Here is a 14,461-nt window from a genome sequence, read left to right as displayed (position 1 = left end):
CGACAGTTGTACACAATCCAGGTCAACTTGTTATTCTCCACCCCGCTGGCCTGCAAATCTTTGCTAAGAGGGATACATTAGGCTAAATAAGAAAATGGGATTTAAGAAATAATAAATGGGATGTAATTATAAAAATTGGGCAGTAACTATAAAAAATGCACCAAACACGTAATTAGTTTATAAAATATTATTTTTGGATTTTGAAAATTTTAATTCCATCAATTGTTGCGCGCGCAATGTTTCATTGGTTTTTACGTAATACAAATTTATATTGAAATTGTATTTATGTGACTAGAAATTTTAGGACAAAAATATTTTGGATCCTATCAAAATGTGGGAAATTTTATGAATTTTGTTTTGAACGGTTGGTTGAAATTATTAATCGTTGTCCTAGCTAGAAAATGGGTTGTACTTTTAACATACTATAAATGGGCTGTAGTAAATTCCATTAGAATTCAAAAATGGGTTGTGCATTCTTACAAACCGCAAATGGGCTATAAGTTCTCTGCCACACACTTGTGGGCCTACTAAGTTGATGCGTATGCAAGGCTTTGTCAACTTATAGTCAACACACAGTTCTACCAGCAATGTCCGTTGGATGTCCATCCAACGGATGTCGTGCTTCTTCTTCAATCTAGGATATTCTAGATTCAGCCGCCCAAAAATTGATTCCTCCCCCTGACATCTGGGTCGCACCGTTTTGGAGGTTGACCTGTGGGCCTACTAAGTTGACGCATACCAAGGGATTTGTCAACTTAGTCAATATAAACGATTCTGGTTGCAGTGACCGTATTGATGCCCATCCAATGGCCGTTGTGATTCTTAAACTCTGGTCATCTTGCTCCAGCCGCTCAAAGCAGCGTCGGTCGTGCCGCCTGCTCCTGCCTCGCGTGGCCGGCTATCCTGCCACGGAGGCCTCACCTCCCCCTACAACTCCACCGCTGGCCAGGCCCTGCGGCGACGGCATTCTCACAACGCAGCCGAACCAGTGAACCCTCGTACTCCTCTCTGCGTGGCGTCTTCCCCGGCTCCGCATCGTCCCCTTCCTAGGCCTCGCCGTCCTCCACCGCCTTGGTGCTCTTGGTGCGGTGTGGTCAATGTGGTCAGCGACCGACTTCCATCGGAAGAGTACTGTACGTGGAGAGGCTGACAGCTGGGTCCACGGCCACAGCAAGGAAGTGCCTCCTTATTACGCGGAAAATAATTATTCCTCCACCTGATAGCAGGAACCCACCGGACGGGCCACCGTATTTCATGAAAAAAATGTTTCCCCCTGACTCCTAGGACCCACCAGCTACATCTTCGCACGCAAGGAAGTGCGTTACGGGCAAAACAATGATTCGCCTCCTGACTGCTGGGACCCACCAGCTACATCTTCGCACGCAAGGAAGTGCGTCCATATTACGGGCAAAAAAACGATTCGCCCCCTGACTGCTGGGACCCACCAGCTACATCTTCGCACGCAAGGAAGTGTCTGACAGTCGGGACCCACCCAGTCGAAGCATATGTAGCGTTGTCATTTTGGTCGCGAATGTGTACGTACATACTAGTCGATCGGTCTGTCTGCAGGCTGCAGCGATGAACCATGGCCGTGTAAGGAAGGGCACGTGTGGTAGTAGAGGCGCGCACGTGTGGTAGTAGAGGCGCGCACGTAGCATGTACATGTACGTATAGCGGCCAGGGTGCAAGAAAGTAAATACGGCCATGTACGTACATACGGGCGGGGTCTTGAACGCCTACTCGCGCATACGTACAACCAGGGCTCGTGTACATGGCGGTGGCTGGGTCAGAATGGAGAAACTGCGTCGTTGTCGTGTTCATGCGGAGGCAACGGAATGCGTCGTGTTCATCGGGAGGCAACGGAACGCGTGCTATTCATCGGGAGGCAACGGAACGTGTGCTGTTCATCGGGAGCCAACTGGCTTGGATGGAACAGCCGATGGAAATGAGGCTTGGCGTACCGAGGAACGGATGAAACGGCTTGTGTTCGACCGGCCATGATCGAAACAGGGTCTTGTTCATCGAGAGGGGTCTGGCATACCGCAAAACGGAGGAAACGGACCTCCTGCGGTCGAAACGGGGTCCTATTGATCTGGAGGGGTGTGGCCTACCGCAAAACGGAGCAAACGGACTTGTGTTGGAGCGGTACGGTCAAAATGGGGGTCATGTTCATTGAGAGGGGTGTGGCGTACCACAAAACGGGACTCCACGGGATACTGTTCATCTCCACCATCGATTGCCTCCACGGGCTACTGTTCATCCACCGTCGACTGCCTCTATGGGCTCCTGTTCATCCACCGTGGACCTCCTCTAGCCTCCACCTGCGACTATTCATCCACGGGCTCCTGTTCAGCTAGCCTCCATCGCGCGCTCCTCCACCGACTACTATTCAACCAGCCCTCTCCACTGGGGTCCTGTTCAACCACCCCTCCATAGGCTACTGTTCATCCAGACCTCCACCAACTACTGTTCACCAGCCCTCCATCAGCTACTGTTCAACCAGCCCTCCACGGGGTCCTGTTCATCCAGCCCTCCATGGGGTCCTGTTCATCCAGCCCTCCATGGGGTCCTGTTCATCCACCGGCTTGATCGATCGGGGTACTATTCATCCAGCGGCAACGGCCGCTGCTACCATGGGTTCCTGTTCATCTAACCCCCACCGAGAACTGTTCATCCAAACCCCCCGACAACACTCACAGTTCATCCAGAGGCAGCATCGACCGGCTTCAGTTAGCAGCAGTACCAAAGGAATCACTCGATCGGGTTCAGATAATAGCCATCGATCGATCGATCGGGTTCAGTAACGCGTAGCCTGCAGTGTGATCGCTCGGGTTCAGTTAGAGCCCAACGCCTCGCTCGGGTTCAGTTAGAGCCCAACGCCTCGCACACACGCACGTACGTACGAGAGAAAAGTGCATCGCTCGGCCCCCGACCACCCACCGTAACCAGGAACTCCCTGATATTTTCCTCGCCCTCGCTTCTACCATGGTTTTTTCTGTCATGGACGGCCCAGAGAATGTCAAGCAGCTGCGTCTCTGGCCCGCCCAGGACGAAAAGCCCATTTTCTGTCATGATTTTTTGTCATAGAAGTAGGACCCCACCACATCTATGATGATACCGGGTTTTGTCACAATTATTGTCATAGAAGTGTCATATGTATGACAGAAAAAAATTCATTTGGCCCAAAATGTCATGGATGTGTCTTTTTTTGTAGTGTTGTTGAATAAATTGAATATCATGAACTTGAAATCATATCATGCCTAGTGGTAGCTTCACATTGGGTTTAGAAAGTGAAATCTTTTGAGGCTTGACAATCACAACATTGGTCATACAAGCAATTCACGAATAATTAGTATAAGGAAGAGAACTTTCACATATAAATACACTATCATGGAAATCTTTTGTGATTGTGAGCCCCCATCAAAATATTATATGCCAAAATTGTTGACGTTGGACAAGGAAGACAATGTAATGGTTTATGTTTGTTCATATTCACATAGAAGTTATATTGTTATAGATCCTTCAACATGTGGTGCTTTCCCCCCATCTTTACTAGCCAAAAATTCCGCATCCAAAAACCCTTAAACCCAAATATTATCTTCAAGAGTCCACGATACCTACCTATATGTGGTATTCTTTTGCCATTCTAAGAAAATTTGTATGTGCCATCTCTAATTTTCAAAATAAATTTCTATTTTGTGTGCTAGTACCGCTCGCGAGGCGGTGAGGGGTGGCCAATATTTTCCATGCTAGATGTGTTATTCTCACGATGAGTGTTTATTCACTTGTCATTGCATGAGAGTAAGGCAAAGGTATTTGGGATGCCCAGTCCCGAAATGAAAAATGAATTTACTTTATGTTGTCAAATAATAAATTCCTTGGAAAGTGTTGGTATGGAGGGCACCCATGGATACGGTTAGCCATGGAAAGTGAAAGTATGAGGGGAAAAGGAATAAACTTTATTTTCTGTTTGGGAACCGCCTATGATATATCTAATGGAAAGTGTTGGGAGCTCTAAGTCATTTTCGTTGGTGGGAAAATTATGCCTCTGAAAATGTTTTTATCGCTCAATTTTCGCTTTGAGCTCTGGCACCTCTACAAATCCCTACTTCCCTCTGCGAAGGGCCTATCTTTTACTTTTATGTATTTACTTTTATGCAAGAGTCAAAGTTTTCCTCTCTATTCCTTTTTATTTTTATCCTTTGGCAAGCATCATGCGGTGAGGAAAGATATAGGCACATATATCCAGTTGAATATGGGTAGCATGAGTTATTATTGTTGACATCACCCTTGAGGTGAATACATTGGGAGGCGAAATTATAAGCCCCTATCTTTCTATGTGTCCGGTTGAAACGTTTTGCTCATGTGTACAAGGTGAGTGTTAGCAATCATAGAAGACTATATGATGGTTGAGTATGTGGAGCTCTTACTTAAACTCTGTTGAATAAGTTGAATTGCAATTGCTTGGTGACTAAGAACATAGGTTGTTGAGTTTCAAGAGAATTCATTGGTTGAACCTTAACATGTGAATTAGTTGCTAGTATAAAAATGAGAAGTTTCATCAGAAAGAATTGCTGTTATGATGCTAGGAAAAGTGATTGAAATTATCAATTGATCAAACTTGTGCACTTTGCTAGCATTCACACTTCATAAATTATTTCTTTTATCATTTACCTACTCGAGGACGAGTAGGAATTAAGCTTGGGGATGCTGATACGTCTCCAGCGTATCTATAATTTATGAAGTATTCATGCTGTTATTTTATCATTCTTGGATGTTTTACAATCATTTTATAGCAACTTTATATCATTTTTTGGACTAACCTATTGACCCAGTGCCTAGTGCCAGTTGCTGTTTTTTGCTTGTTTTTTACATCATAGAAAATCAATATCAAATGTAGTCCAAACACCGCGAAACTTTACGAAGATTTTTTTTGAACCAGAAGGATCCCAATGGTCCAGAGCTGCACCTTGGGGTGCCCCGAGGGGGGCACAACCCACCAGGGCACGCCAGGGCCCCCTGGCGCGCCCAGATGGGTTGTGCCCACCTCGGTGGCCTCCCGTACCCCTTCTTTGCGCTATAAATTCACAAATATTCCGAAACCCCTCGGGGTTCACCTAGATCAAAAGTTCCGCTGCCGCAGGGCTCCGTAGCCATCGAAAACCAATCTAGACCCGTTTCGGCACCCTGCCGGAGGGGGGAATCATCTCCGATGGCCATCTTCATCATCCCAGCGGCCACCACGATGAGGAGGGAGTAGTCCACCCTCTGGCTAAGGGTTTGTACCAGTAGCTATGTGTTTAATCTCTCTCTCTCTCTCTCGTGTTCTTGAGATGCCATGATCTTGATGTATCACAGGCTTTGTTAATATAGTCTGATCATATGGTGTTTTCCCCTCTCTATCTTGTTGTGATGAATTGAGTTTTTCCCTTTGAGATCTCGTTGTTATCGGATTGAATACTTTTATGGATTTGAGAACACTTGATATATATGTCTTGCAATTGAATACTCGTGGTGACAATGGGGTGTCGTATTGATTCATTTGATATATGTTTTGGCACTCAACTTGCGGATTCCCGCGGTGACATTGGGGTAATCTATGCATAGGGGTTGATGCACGTTCTTGACCTTGTTTCTTCGGTAGAAATCTTGGGGCACTCTTTGTATTTCTTTGTGTGGATTGAGTATTATGAATATGAATTTTCTTTGGTGTTATTATAGTATGAACTCTAGGATAGATCGAACGAAAACAATAGCTTTGTGTTATTTTAGTACGAACTCTTGAATAGATCAAACGGAAAGAATAGCTTTGAGGTAGTCTTGTACCCTATAAACAATTTCTATCTTTTGTTCTCCGCTAATAGGAACTCGGGAGTGATTCTTTGTTGCACTTTTAGGGATAATCATATGATCCAACTATGTTAGCACTGTTGAGAGATTGCACTAGCGAAAGTATGGACCCTAGGCCTTGTTTTTAAGCATTGAGGCACTATTTTTGTGCCTGTTTAATATTTGCTACCTTGTTGTTTTTATTTATTGAGATTACAAAAATATATTTCTACCATCCATATTACACTTTTATCACCATCTCTTCACCAAACTAGTGCACCTATACAATTTGCCATTGTATTGGGTGTGTTGGGGACATAAGAGATTTCTTGTATTTGGTTGCAGGGTCGTTTGAGAGACACCATCCTCATCCTACACCTCTCACAGATTGATAAACCTTAGGCCATCCACTTGAGGGAAAATTGCTACTATCCTACAAAACTCCGCGCTTGGAGGCCCAACACGTGTCTACAAGAATAAAGTTGTGTAGTAGACATCAGCGTGTGTTAGTAATTCCATCACAGGCTTGCTGGACCATGATGGGTTGGATGAGATTTACCATTTAATCGAGTTAGTTTTGTTAGGGTTTGATCCCTAGTATCCACTATGTTCTAAGATTGATGTTGCTGTGACTTTGCTATGCCTAATGCTTGTCACTAGGGCCCGAGTGCCATGATTTCAGATCTGAACCTATTATGTTATCATGAATATATTTGTGTTCTTGATCCGATATTGCAAGTTATATTCACCTACTACATGTTATGATCCGGCAACCCCGGAGTGACAATAGTCAGGACCACTCCCGGTGATGACCGTAGTTTGAGGAGTTCATGTATTCACTAAGTGTTGATTCTTTGGTCTGGTACTCTATTAAAAGGAGGCCTTAATATCCCTTAGTTTCCAATAGGACCCCGCTGCCACGGGAAGGTAGGACAAAATATGTCATGCAAGTTCTTTTCCATAAGCACGTATGACTATATTTGGAATACATGCCTACATTATATTGATGAACTGGAGCTAGTTCTATGTCACCCTATGTTATAACCATTGCATGATAATTGCCATCTGACATAATTATCCATCATTGATCCATTGCCTACAAGCTCATTTCATATTGATCTTTGATAAGTTACTTTTCCATTGCCACTATTCCGATTGCTACAATACTACTACTATTAATTTTTCCACCGTTACTGTTACTTCCATACAACGTTGCTACTAAATAATTTCCTACAGATATTAAGTCTTTCAGGTGTGGTTGAATTGACAACTCAGCTGCTAATACTTGAGAATATTCTTTGGCTCCCCTTGTGTCGAATCAATAAATTTGGGTTGAATACTCTACCCTCGAAAATTGTTGCGACCCCCTATACTAGTGGGTTATCAACACCTTTTTCTAGCACCGTCGCCGGGGAGCATAGCTCTATTCTCTGAGTCACTTAGGATTTATATCTGTTAATCACTATGAGGAATCTGAAAGACAACAAAACCAAGATCTATCCCTCAACTACAAGGGGAGGTAAGGAACTGCCATCTAGCTCTGCACTTGATTCTCCTTCTGTTTTGAGTAAACTTGCGACACCTACACCTACTATCGACTCGGATATGTCACATGTTATTGATGATGCCACTTCTTCTATGCATGATGCTTATGATGATACTACTTCTGTGCTTGATAATATTGTGCCACTAGGTGAATTTCTTGATGAACAACTTGCTAGGGTTAGAGAGAATGAAATTACTGAAACTGATGATATTATTGAAACTGATGATTATGATTCTCGCCCCTTGATATGAATTGCCTATTGTACCTAAGGGTTATGTTATGGATGAGGAAACTGCTAGAGACTTCTTTGCTTGCAATGATAGAGAGGATCTCAAAAAATTATTAGCTAAGCTGAAAGAAAAATCCTTGAATGCTAGAATGAAATATGATCCCGCTTTTTCTACTTCACCTATCTTTGTTACTGATAAGGATTATGAATTCTCTATTGATCCTGAGTTAATTACTTTGGTTGAATCTGATCCTTTCTATGGTTATGAACCTGAAACTGTTGTGGCACATCTTACTAAATTGAATGATATAGCCACCCTATTTGCTCATGAGGAAAAAATTCGCTATTACTATATTCTCAAATTGTTTCCTTTGTCATTAAAGGGTGATGCTAAGATATGGTTTAATTCTCTTGCTCCTAGTTGTGTGCATAGTCCCCAGGATATGATTTATTACTTCTCTCAAAAATATTTCCCTGCTCATAAGAAACAAGCCACTTTAAAGGAAATATTTAATTTTGTGCAAATTGAAGAAGTGGGTCTCCCACAAGCTTGGGGAGGCTTCTCCAATTACTTAATGCTTTGCCTGATCATCCTCTCGAGAAAAATGAAATACTTGATATCTTTTATAATGGGCTAACCGATGCTTCCAGAGACCACCTGGATAGTTGTGTTGGTTGTGTTTTTAGGGAAAGAACTGTTGAGAAAGTTGAATTGCTTTTGAATAATATATTGAGTAATGATAATGATTGGACACTTCCTGAACCAACTCCAAAGCCAACTCCGAAGAAAAGGGGTATTCTTTCTCTCAGTCCTGAAGATATGCAAGAGGCAAAGAAATATATGAAAGAAAAAGGTATTAAAGCTGAAGATGTTAAAAATTTACTTCCTATTGAAGGAATACATGGTCTTGATAACCCGACACAGGTAATAGAGGTAAACTCTCTCCGTAGATTTGATGAAGGTGGTATTCCTCATAATAAGTCTGCTAGTCAATGATGTGATGAGTTTGATAATTTTATTGTTAAACAAGAAAACTTCAATGCTTATGTTAGTAGAGAATTGAAACGTAATGCTCACATGCTTGACCACTTGGGTGATTATATGAGTAGAAATGTTAATGATCTTAAGCTTATTAGTAAACATGCTTCCATGGTCACAACTCAAGTAGAACAAGTATACTTAAAGCTCGGGATGATTTACTTAATGAGTTAAATAGTAAGAACAATGATAATGATGTTAGGGTTATGACTAGAGGTGGTAGGATGACCCAGGAACCTTTATATCCCGAGGGCCATCCTAAGAGAATTGAGCTAGACTCTCAGAGAATTAATACTGATGCACCTAGTCCTCGTACTAAAAAGAAAAATAAAACTGATAGGACTTTGCATGCTAGCGAACCTGCTGTAGACACTCTTGAGAATCCCAATGATATTTCTATTTCTGATGCTAAGACACAATCTGGTAATGAACATGAACCTAGTGCTAATGTTAATGATGATGTTCATGTTGATGCTCAACCTAGTAATGATAATAATGTAGAGACTAAACCTGATGTTGATCTTGATAACCCACAATCAAAGAATCAACGTTATGACAAGAGAGATTTTGTTGCTAGGAAACATGGTAATGAAAGAGAACCATGGGTTCAGAAACCCATGCCCTTTCCTCCTAAGCCATCCAAGAAAAAGGATGATGAGTGCTTTGCTGAAATGATTAGACCTATCTTTTTGCGTATGTGTTTGACTAATATGCTTAAAATGCCTCCTTATGCTAAGTATATGAAAGAAATTATTACTAATAAAAGAAAGATAATGGAAGCTAAGATTTCCACTATGCTTGCTAATTATACTTTTAAGGGTGGAATACCAAAGAAACTTGGAGATCCAGGGGTACCAGCTATAACATGCTCCATTAAAAGAAACTATGTTAAAAACCACTTTATGTGATATTGGAGCCGGTGTGTCGGGGAAACTGATCCACGAACACCTATGGGGCCGGTGGACCGGGCCCCTTTTGGTTCGGTGGGGGGCGGAGATCACACGAAGAGCAGATCGAGGCGAAGCACACGAGCAGTTTACCCAGCTTCGGAGCTCTCCGGAGAGATAACACTCCTACTGCTGCTTGTCTGGTTGTATTCTTTTCTTGCTCGCGAGAGCTAAGTGTTTTCTGGCTTACGAATGAGTCGAACCCCCTCTACGTTGCGCATGGGCCTCCTTTTATACGCTAAAGGGGTCACCGACAGGTGGCAACGCAGAGAAGGGTACAAATGTAAAAAGTGAGGTGGTTGGTATAGTTACTTGTACAGTGCACCCTACCTAACTCTGATGGCAGGGGACAAGGGCATTAAATGCCCGTCTGAGTCGCCCAAATTGTGCAGAAAAGGGCCATTAGGGGCGCCACCGTTCGCCACGATGGCGATCTTGTCAGCATCGCATGCCACTGCGCACCGCTGGCTGCACAGCCTCCCGCCACGCGCGCCTGGAGAGGCCCCCAGAGTGACATGTTGGTGGATGCGCTGGAGCGTGGGCACAGAGTGGCCGCCTGCCGCGGCAAGCGCCTTGCCGCTGCTGTTATCTTGTCGGGTCCGAAAGCTTGTCGCTCACCGGGCCTCGAGGTACCTTGGTTGGTCTTCCCGACAAGCTCCTCTTGCCGGGGCCTTGTTGCCTTGCCGGAGCGCGTGGCGCGTCGCGGCAAGTGCTTTGGAGTGCCTTGGTTGGCCTTCCCGGCAAGCTCCTCTTGCCGGGGCCTTGTCTCCTGAGCTTAGATACTTTGTTCTTGAATGGCTCCAAGGGAACCACGGAGGATCTTGGTGTTAGCCCGGCAAGCCTTGCCGCGGGGTGCTGCAACTGCCCGTGCACAAGTTCGGGGTACTAGGGTACCCCTATTCTAGTACACCGACAGGAGCCCCCGGGCCTGGGCCAGACACGGTGCCGAGCGCTGTTGGGCCAGGCCCAAGACAGGGCACGGGCACATGTGGACTGGGCCACGCCGAATCTTGTTCCGTATCCACCGCGCTCTCCCCTAACGGCACGCGTTGAATGCGGCATCGTGGGAGAGATCGTGGGTGGTTCTTTATTCGGAAGGGCGAAACGTCCGCCCTGTCCCTCTTTATAAGCAGAGGAAACAGGGGCAGTTTGTTCCCCCTCACTGGTTGCTACTACTCCATCTTCACGAACCTCCACCGCTCCCCCCTTCTTCTACCTCTTTGCCCCCCATTGCTCCCTATTGCCACCAGCATCACCAACGCCGTCGACCTCCCCCACCACCTCCGCCATGGCTCCTAAAGCCGACAAGGGAAAGGGTGTGAAGTCGGCCGAGGTGCAGCGGCTCGCGGCGCTGTGGAAGGAGCGGGCGATCTTCTCCCCCCAGCTCGGCGTGAAGGAGCTGAGGGAGTACTTCTACCTCTTTTAGGCGACGGAGACGCGGGCGCATCCGCGCACGAGGGTACTCCCGGCCGCTGCTTCGGAACTGGCTCCAAACGGGTACCCAATCTTCGCGCTGTTCTTCTATTGCGGGCTCTGCCCGCCCTTCTCGGAGTTCTTCTGCGATATCATGAACACCTACGGCTTCCGCCTCCTTGATTTCACCCCCAACGCCGTTCTGACCATGGCAGTTTTCGCACATTTGTGCGAAAACTTTGTCGGAGTCCACCCCAATGTTGCCCTTTTCCGCCACTTCTTCATACCTTGAGTAGAGAGAGGAGAGCCGCTTGCCGGAGGGATCGCCTGGATCTCAAGAGTCGGCAAGAAGGAGGCGTACTTGGAGGGTGAGCTCCGCAGCAAGTGGGAGGAGTGGAGAGCGGAGTGGTGCTGGATCGTCGAGGAGAATTCGCAGCCCTTCACTGCCGTGCGCCAAGCTCCAATAGTGCGCGGCAATGACTGGAGCAACGTGGCCCCGGAAGACGAGAGGCTGAAGATCGCCATTACTAGGATCCTTCGCCTCAGGCTTGCCGGGCTCACTGTAGGCGCTGTAGGCGCAAATTTCCTCCGCCGCCGCATCGACCCCTACGGGAGAGGGGGAGGCCCGCCTGGGAATTCAAGAACTCGGCGGACATCATGAGGCTGCGGCCGGGCCTCAACTACAACTTCACCGTCTTGGAGCTGGATGCAATGCTCCTGGATTTGTTCAAACGCGACCCCCAGCACCCATTCACGCTGCCGAGGGGTGCTGTTCCATTGTGCAACAATTCTTCGCTTGACCGGATCTGCGCCATGATGCCGTTGTGCGATTCACACGGAATCGTTCCAACTTGGCAAGAGCCTGCGGATGATGTCGTGCAATCATTCTTCGACAACTTGGAAGAAGTGCCGGTCCACGCTGACGACCAGAAGAGCCTCACCCATGACACCACCGACGAGGAGCTGCAGCGCATCGCCACTAGGGCGGAAGAGGTTGCGGCCGCAGCTGCCGCGGGCGCGTTCGGGTTCACTGTGGAGGAGGCGGAGGCGGCAGAGGAGGCAAACCTCGCCGAGCGCGCGGAGTTCATTGGCGAGGAAGAGCCTGCCGATTCTGAAGCTGAGCCGAGCGAGGCCGGCGAGGAAGAGCCCGAGCCTTCAGAAAGCTTGCCGCAGGCGGAGCCCCCGGCCCCGCCAAGAAGGCATCTTCGCAGGGCCGCGGACGTAGCAGGGCGGCAGCTGGGTCAACAGCCGCCGAGCCGTGCGACACGCTCTACCGCGGCAAGCAATGTTGCCGCGGGAGCGCCCCACACAGCAGCGGCAACTGGAGCGGGATCTTCCCGGGCCACCGCCACCGCCCCCGCCAAGCGGGCAAGGGATCCTACTCCTCTGCCTCGCCGCACCGGAAGGGAGCCGGACTTTGATCTTTCCGCGCTCAGCTTCGATGAGGAGGAAGAAGAGTAAGTTTCTTTGGTGCTCTTGTAGTTCTTCAATCTTGCTATTTTTTATCTTGTATCTGACTTGCTTCAATCTGGACTCCTTTCTTTTCAGGACGCTGGCCCAGAGAGCGGCGAAGAGGGCCAAGGCCGCGGTGATTGTCATCGAAGATGACCCCACCGTGTCAGCAGGGGGTGGGTCCGAGACCACCTTGACGGACCCGGCAACCACTCCTCAAAACAGCCCCCAGCGCAGCCCCCAGCGTAAGTTCATAGTTAGCTTTCTGCTGTCAGGCCCGCATGAGTGCTTTTTCCTTTGTTGATATCTTGCTTGTTGATTTGTGTAGGAGCAGAGCAGCCATATCAGGAGCGCCCGGAAGCTGGTCCCGAAGTGCCATCTGCTTCGACTACGCCGCTAAGGGAGGAATTCCCGGTAAGGGAGCGCTCTCTGGCAAGGGAGAACTCTCCGGCAAGGGGCAGCACCGTTGATCCTGCGGCGGCCGAGACCGCAACTGCAGATCTTGGCACAGGTAATTCACTTGTCCAAAAACTTTCCCTTGGGTTCTTCTTCTTCTGATTTTCTTCTCTTGGATTTTTGATTGATTTTTCTCCCTTCATCGTTCTTCAGACCCATCTGCTGCTGAGCCAATGGAGACAGAGGGCGCCGGCGAGGAAGGGGCCGGTGCTGATGAGACCGCCGGCGAGGAGGCCGCCAAGGCTGCCGCCGCAGAAGCCGACGAGGGGTCGGGCGATCGCACTGACGACCCTGAGGCCGCAGGAGCGCCAGGCGCTGCACCGACCGCCGATCCCTCTGCCGCTTCTGCGGAGCCGGGCTCCGAGGAGCCCCAGCCCGGCGCCTACTTGAAGGCCGGTGACGATATCTTCATCAAGCTACCCTGGGCGTCAAGCTCCAGGGCGCCGGTCGAGGGGGAAACTTTCGATGAGGAGGTGCTCGCCTCTGCTGGACTGTCGTTGGTCGACGGGCCCAGCAGCAGCAGTGGCGAGCCTGAGGAGGAGCAGCTGCTGCGGAAGCTGCTGTCACTCTACCGCGCACGGCAAGCCAAGCTGGCTTCCCGGGAAGCGCTTGTCGCGAAGGCGGGAGTTGACATGGAGAAGCGCGCGGAGGAGCTCCGGGGCCACAATCAAGAAGCTCTCCGGTCCCTGGCACAGGAGCGGGAGCGACTCGACGAGGAGCGCACGGCCTTCCTTCTCAAGAAGGCCGAAGCTGAGGAGGAACAAAGGCTGGCTGCCGAGAAGCAGTCCGCGCGAGAAGGCGAATTGGTGCAGCGGAAGGCCAACCTCGACAGCTACGAGGAGGAGCTCGCCGAGCGCGAGCAAGCACTTGGCGGGGCGCTCAAGGAAGCAAAGGACACTGCCGCGATCGCAGAGGCCGCCAAGAAAGAGCTGGAGGAGAAGGTGGCGCAGCTGGAGGCCAATATCGGGAAGAGCGGCGAGGAGCTTGCCGCGCTCAAGCATGAGCGTGAGAAGGATGCTGCCGCCCATGGTGAGCTGCAAGGTCTTCTCACTGAGAGGGGCAAGGAGCTCAGCGCCGCCAAGGATTCCAATGCAGACCTGGAGTTGAAGCTGGCCACGTTGACGCAGACGCTGGACGCCGCCAAGGAGCGGGAGAAGACCTTGTCGGAGAAGGTCAAGGCTGACAAGGCGCTGCTGGAGAGCATCGCAGTCACCCAGAACTCATTCAGAGATACTGTGGAGCACTGGACCGAGGGTCTGGTGAATATTGCCGCAGTCATCAACGAGGAGCTGGCGCAGCTGGGGATGGAGGACTTTGGGTATCCCTCCGACGAGAATCTCCAACCCAGCGCCAAGCTCAGCCTGTTCTTCAAGGGCGTGGCGACGGCACTCCAGCGGCTCCGGGAGAGGATCCCAAAGCAGCTGGCCGACGAGTCGCGCAGAATCTGCGCCGGGGTTCTCCAGAAGGTGCTGATGAAGGTGGCCTTCGGCAACCCAGGCCTCAGCTTCACCAACGTCCTCAAGTCCTTGCTGCCAGACGCCGATCGGGAC

This window comes from Triticum aestivum, chromosome 2A (assembly GCF_018294505.1).
Source record: "Triticum aestivum cultivar Chinese Spring chromosome 2A, IWGSC CS RefSeq v2.1, whole genome shotgun sequence".
NCBI classification, from domain to species: domain Eukaryota; kingdom Viridiplantae; phylum Streptophyta; class Magnoliopsida; order Poales; family Poaceae; genus Triticum; species Triticum aestivum.
Note: the sequence above shows the minus strand (reverse complement) of the source record.